Genomic DNA, 7,455 nt, shown 5'->3' with positions numbered 1-7,455 from the left:
AGTGTGCCTGCGCCTGAGCTGAGCTGCCACTGAGCTGCCATCGGGGCGACCGGATGGCTCAACTGGTGACATTGTGTGTTCTTAACAACAAGGTTCCTTTTTCAACCCCCGCATGGGATGGTGGGCTTCCCCGCCCACCCTCTGCCTCCCCATCCCCCACCCCCACAACTAGATTGAAAGCGGAGACTGGACTTGGAGCTGATCTTATATCTTCCACAACTAAGATTGAAGGACAACAACTTGACTTGGAGCTGACGGGTCCCGAAAAAAACACAATGTTCTCCTTCCCCAATTAAAAAAAAAAAAGTAACTTGAATTCAGTTTGTGACATTCTGGATAAAGAGTTGTGATTGGCAAAGTTACCGAGCACCTCTAGGACATTCTTAGTTACCACTGAGAGTCGTAATGATGGGGAGAATTTCAGAGAGTGTCTCTTCCCTGTGGGTAAGAGCAGAGTGTCACAGATTGAGCAGTTCCATGACTGCATGAACAGGGGGGACAACCCCCTCAGAGGGGCATGGCTGGCACATGCGCAGGGAGGACAGACAGACGTGTTCTTAGTCTCTGTGCAGGTCTGAGCCTGGCTTTCCTGCAGGTGTGGGAAATGGGAGGAAGCACTGTTCCTGCTGTCCCCAGGAAGCCCATTCCTGCTCCAGGACAAGGCCAGCTGAGGCTCAGGCTAAAACAACTGGATGATGAATTCTGAAAGTGCCCACCCAAATCTACATGTCACAGGGTGTCCAAAGGGAATGCATGGGTGACAGCCTAAAAAAGGGAATTCTATTTAAGTAACACTAATCACCTGGTTAGAACTGATACTCAGTTCCAGGGACAGAGCAGTCATATTTGTCCCAGGTCTGTGCACAGTCTTGGGCAGGATCTAAGTAGTGCACATATGGTCTGAATTACTGCATCACTCGAAGTTCTTGGTTGCAGAGAACAGAAACAAATCCTGGCTACATAAGAAGAGAAAGGACTGGATGGAAGTCATCTGATAGTTCATAGAATCAACAGGAAAGCTGGCGAAATGGCCAGGAGACCTGGCAGGAAGGGAGGGATGGTAGAGCCAAGGCCTCCACTCTGGGCAGTCTAGTAAGATGCCACCTCTGGGGCTCCCACCCTGGACAATCTCTTCTACTACTGTCATAGGTCATCTGCCATCACTCAGTGGCTCTTAGCTTCATGTCCATAGGAAATAATCTCTAATGGACATGCATCTCTGTGGCACTCGCCTCTAGATTCAAATTTCTAGGGGGAAATGTTGGGCTTAGGTCCTGGGCCTATGTATGATCTGCTGGGGAAGGCAGCAGCAGTAAATATCTGGTCCCTTTTGGATCTCGCAGTGGAAAGGGGGATCTCCCACAATATGCAAATGTCTGCCTCAGTGGATGCCTGCTTTTTCCCAGAACTTAACTTACATTTGACGAAACAAAATCTAGATGCTGATCAAAAAGAGGGGAAATGAATGTTGGTCAGAAACAAACAAACAAACCAACAAACAAACCCTCTGATGTCAGTTATACCCCTCTGACTTTAGAGAAGGGGAAGTGAGATCCAAGAAGATCATGATTTTCCCCAAGTTACAGGAATTCATTAAAGGCATAATTGGGGCTGGACTTCACTCAGGTTCTTGACCCCCAGCCCCATGCTCTTTCCTCTACAATCTTCTTATGTTCTTATAATACCATGGAGAGGTCCAGAGAGCACTCACCCAGGTCAGAATTTGTATCAGCCTGCTGGGTTGCCATACAAAATACCGAAGGCTGGGGTCTTAAACAACAGAAATCCATTTTCTCTCAGTCACGGAAGCTAACGGTCCCAGATCAAGGTGTTGGCAGGTTAATGTCTTCTCTCCTTAACTTGCAGATGGCACCTTCTCCCTGTGTTCTTACGTGGTTGTCCCTTTGTGTGCACTTATGTCTGGTGTGTCTTCCTCCTCTTATAAGAACACCAGTCATATCAGATTAGGGTCCACCCATATGACCTCATGGAACCTTAATTACCTCTTCAAATACCTTATTTCCAAACACAGTTATATTCTGAGGACCTGGGGATTAGGACTTCAACATATAAATTTGGGGGGACACAATTCAGCTCATAACAGAGCAACTCCAGGATTTCACAACATCGTGGAATCAGGGTGATACATTGCTTCTCTATGGCACCTCTCTTTGAACAGCAAGCCAATGGAGGTGGCCCTTGCCCTCAGGGACTCAATGGCCTGAAGCCCAGCCTGCCCTGTGGGGAAGCTCCTCACTGCAGGCTCATGGTCAGTCTGATCAGTTGTCCCCGGACTGTGGCAGCACAGGGCAGGGCTCCTGAGTGAGCACCTTCTTTACTCACTCCTGCCTGAAATGGACACCGAGTCACATGCCTCCCATCATGCCACGGGCACTCCCTCCCTTGAACTGGAAATGCCACCACAGGCAGACACCTGGATGCCGCATAAGGAGGTGTCAGGCTGAAGGCTTTGGATTTCTTCGGTGTTTTCAAAGGAGTCTTCTAGAACCAGGGCTTGGATGCCCTAAAGATTTAAAAGATTTAAAGATAATCTAAAGCAGGGCACTCAACTTCAGGATAACCTGATTTTCCTCCTAGACTTACCAACATTTTGTACCTTCCTTTTGTTTCAGCCTCTCCAAAATACACACACACACACACACACACACACACACACACACACACACCCTCTATTAGTATATCAGTATTAGAAACTCTCCTGTTGATTTCCATATACAAGTCTGGGGAAACCCTGGGTACATGAGGTTATTGCCTCATTGGGGTCAGCTTATGTCTGACCTTGTGGGAGAGTCCAGTTCTGCAGTGAGTAGTCTAGTAAGCATACTCACTCAGCCTCATAGTTCAGGGTCCGGCCAATGGCCCCAGGCAACACTGACCCATGCCAGTGAGACATCGAGGACCCTCTCCCTTCCTCTGCTCCTTTTCTTGCCCTTGTATGTCTTCCATGTTCTCAGTCTTCAGGGACCTCCTACCCTTTTGTCCTTCCAGAGTCTTCTCTTGGAAAAAGTGAATGATGTGCTCAATGGTTACTACTCCCAGGGATACTTATGTCTAAACCAAACATGGGAGGCCCTAGTCAGAAAGAATTGATTTCTAGTTTCAGACTTTCAGGCATTGACAAAACAGACAAGGCTGTGCTCCAGGAAGAACCATAATCCTGGTGGTGAGTGTGGTGCATGTGGTGCATGCGTGCGTGTATGTGTGTGTGTGTGTGTGTGTGTGTGTGTGACTGGGACCGGGGGGGGGGCGGATAACAGTACAGGTTCCTGATATTTCCCCCGCAAAACGTGGCCTTGCGCGTACCCATGGACATGACTGAAGAGGGAGCCTTGTCTACAGGTCATGAGGCAAATGGAAAGGATATTCTTGGACTGGCTCTAGTGGCTCTGTATACTCTGCTCAGCATGCTTCTGACTGGCTCACCCCTCAACCCAAACGCCCAAGGCTGTACAGAGTAGCTGGCATGCTCTCACCATGCAGGCATCGTTGGTATCTCCCTGAGTGTCCCCCCACTTTTTCTTTCTTCTTCCTTCTCTCATACCACACCTCAGCGCATAGTCCAGTACCCCTGATGTAGAAGGCACAAGTACTCAAAGCAGGATAACTGAAGGAAAAGTAGAAAGGTGAGCTCGGAACTAGGCTACAAAATCCTGGGCACTGTGGACTGGTAAGCAGCTGCAGACAGTATACAGGCCTAGATTAGTGGTTCTCAACCTGAAGTGGTTTTGTCCCCAGGGAACATTTGACAATGTCTGGAGACATTTTTTGTTGTTACAGCTGCGGGGAAGGGTGTTATTCTTGCACCTAGTGGGCTGAACACCCTACCATGGACAGGCCAGCCCCCCATAAGAAAGAATAATTTGCCCCCAAATTGCAGTAGTGTGGAGGTTGAGGAAGTGGTCTAAATGAAGGTGCAAAGAGGACCCCTATTTGGACTTCAGTGGTTCCCAGCGCCTGGGCAGTGCTTGGCAGAGGGAGCCATTACTTATTTCCGAAGGACTAACTCTAGGGAGCCCTGAAAATGTTTCCACTTGTGTGTGTTCTCCAGGCCCTTGGTGGTGGGTTCTGGCCTCCACCTCTGTGTGAGTGGTCACTTTTCAGCTTTCAGTGAATAACTGAGCACCAACTATGCCCCAGGCACAGCTATAGGCACAAGTAACAATGAAAGCAATTACTAAATTGGTTATTGAAACTTAGCAAGCATTGTGCTGGATACTTTATGTGCTGTCTACCCTTTAATATAAGATAATAATATCCTTTAATTGCATAACCACCCTGCAAAGCAACTATTTTTAACATAATTTCTATTTACAGATGAAGAAATGGAGGCCCAGGAAGGACCAGTTGCTTGCTCAGGATCCCCCAACTTCTTAGAACTGGTAGAAATGGACTGCAAAGCCAGGCACTTGGGTCCAAACTTCTAGCCACTAAGCTGCACAGAGAAACTAAAGACGCTGTCCCTGGTAGGGGGCCTATAGATGGATTAGCTACACTAGGTGACAATTTCCAGGAAATTTCACCCTGATAACCCAGTTTCATTTTAATTCCACTATTTGCTTTGCAAGCCCCAAATTCCAGCTCAAAACAGCATGGACTGAAAGACTGACTGCTGTCTCCCCGAACGAGAAGCTCCATTTTCAGGTAGCTCCTCACCGCAGGCGCGCGCCCTTGTCCCATCTCAGGCAGCGGAGGAGCGACTTTGGTCGGGACCGAGGCCCAGACGGAGAGAGAGAGGGAGAAGGCAGGGTGAGGAGTGTTTGAGTCAAGCGTGTTGGGACTCAAAAGCTCGTAGCCGCCCCTCCAGGAAACGGTTGGATGCCGAGAACCCCTGCGCGCCGTCGCAGCCGCCTCCAATCTCCCCAGGGCCGCGCTCCAGTCACAGCCTGGGTAACCACTGGGGCCGCCGCAAGTAGGCTACGTTTCCCCCCACTGCTCCCAGGGAATCCCACCAAAGAGCAAAAAGGCTGGTCTTCTGGGAGCAGGCCGGGGAAATTCAACTTTGGGTAGAGAAAGCTGAGAGGAAGAAAAGCACGCTACTGGGAGAACTGGCCCCTCGTGGACCCGGCGTGCAGCAGTGGATCTGCGGCTTCTTCTAGGAACAGGAGGGTGGCAAAACTGAAGAATTCTGGGTGAGGGGGTTCAGCCTCTTCACATCTCTCCAAGCTCTGTTTCCATTTCTCTCCATCCCCAAACCCACTCCACACCTAACCCAGCTACCCGGCCAGCCCATCTCTGAAACTGCATTTCTTGTCCACGGATCTGTCATAGACAGCCGGCGAGAGCCTGTCCCAGGGTCACCTAGCGACCTCCCTCCCCCTCTGCCAGTAATGCAGAAAAGGAGCTGGCTCAGAGAGCCCTTGGAGTCACCATGGCCCTGTCCCCTGGGGGCTGTGCTGCCCGAAGGTGAAAGGCAGCTTGGTGGGTTGCGCTGGAGCTAAAGGATGCGAAACTTCACTCACCGAAAGGCCCTTAGAACGGCGTCCCCACCGCGCAATACTCAGAAAGCGTCAGAATCACTGATAATAAAATTAGTTAGGATTCTATTCACAGTATGTCTTAAATCACTTGGGCTTCGTTTAGGTTGGCACAATGCCCCTGGCACAATGCCCCCTCCTGGGATGACGCAGAGCTGGTTCCAGGGGTTCAGACTGATGCATATGGGGGCAGGGTGCCGGGAGGGTGGTGGGACCACTCTCTTCTGTCTCGGGCACAGCCGGGAATCTTGCTCCAGGAAAAATGTGGAGTGACCGCTCCATGGGGGGCCAGATCGCGTCTTTATTCTAGGAGAACTGGAGAGAGAGACCCGCAGTTGACTTGATTTGAAGGAGACCGAAGGTTTTAGAAATGAACCCAACATTTGTTGAACAACCCCAACCGGAACGCCTTTATACACCCAAAAGAGACGCGCGTGTTTGCTTCGCCTAGATCGCGGAATCCGGCCTTCCAGGGTGGGTGGGTTTTCTGTCAGGGAAAAAATGTGGCCCAGGTTTCCAGGACTCGGAATGGGAGGTATTTTTTTTGGGGGGGGTTGTGGGGGAGGAATGTCATGAGAACCCAGGCCCGCTGTTGCCCGTATTGTATGTATTTCCTGAGCGGCAGAAATACCTCCCTCGAGTGGCCAGGCGCTCCCCATCTCTGCCGAACCCCCGCACTTCCTTCTCCTCTTGGTCCCCATAAACAAACAAACAAACAAACAAACAGACAGACAGACAGACAGACAGACAAAAAACCGGTACATTTCTACACAAAGAGAGCTGTGGTGTGGATTCGAAGTCGTAGGGGCTGTGGGACGGTAACAGGAAACCGTGAAAACATAAGGTCCCGAGCCACGGACTCCGGCTTCACCGGGAGGGCTACACCGGGGCCCTCGTGGGGACTCCGGGACAGGATCGCTCTGGGTCCTCGGCCCCGCGGCCCCGCGTGGTCCCCGCTAATAGAATTTGCCTGTCAAAGCAAAGTGAGTGGCCTTTCCGAGAGGATGCCGCACCATCCTGCCTGGAATTTGTCTCTGACAAATCGTCATCAATCGGAACTCAGGGAAAGACGGGGTTTTGGGCTGGAGCGGAATGGTCTCTGCCCTTGGCAATAGCTATCCGGACGGCAACATCGAGAGGGCTGAGGGTGGAGACGGACCCCAGGCAGGAGGGGCGTTACAGGTGTCACGGGGACGCCCCCCTCCTTCCCTTGGGGTTCGGCTCTCTGCTCTCCTGGGAGCGTGTGCGCCAGCCCTGAGCTAGACCGGAGACTGGGGAGGACTCGAGGCCGGCGCGGAAGGCATAGTCTCCGCCGGGCTTAGGGTGCAGACAGGTGAGGAGCAGAGCACGGACCCACCGCCCCATTCCCGCCCCGCCCCTGCAGGAAGCCCTAACCCAGGCTGGCGCCAGTTCAGTCCACAGCGGAGGACTCAGGGTCCAGAGCCACGTGGATTTCTAAGAAAAAAAACACACGTTTATTTAAAATTTTGTACATAAATAAATAAATAAATATATTCTGGTATTACAGAGAGACCGTACAGTTACACAGCTAGGCCGGGGTGGGGCTGGGGTCTCAGGTCTGGAGAAAGAGAGGGGTCGCCAGAGGAGGAGAGCCAGGGCTTCTGGGGGGAAGGCAGAGCGTCTTCAAAACGAAGTAAAGGGGTTTCCGCGCCCGGGATACCACGGATGACATTTCCTGGAAGAGGAGGGGGCCGGAGAGGACAGCAAGGCCTGGTTGAGGGGCAAGCAGGCCAACTGAGTTCGTGAAGGCTTCTCCAGGAGAGGGAAGGGAAAAGGAAAGGAAGAAAAAAAAACCCTTAAAAACAGGAGTTTATGAGTGTGTGTGTGTGTTGGATAAACGACCACAGGAAAAAAGTGGGGAAGGAGAGAGAAGGGGGGGTGGGGAGAGAGAGAGAGAGAGAGACAGACAGAGAGAGAGAGAGAGAGAGAGAGAGAGAGA

The sequence above is a fragment of the Hipposideros armiger genome, unplaced genomic scaffold (assembly GCF_001890085.2).
Source record: "Hipposideros armiger isolate ML-2016 unplaced genomic scaffold, ASM189008v1 scaffold_459, whole genome shotgun sequence".
NCBI lineage: Eukaryota > Metazoa > Chordata > Mammalia > Chiroptera > Hipposideridae > Hipposideros > Hipposideros armiger.
Note: the sequence above shows the minus strand (reverse complement) of the source record.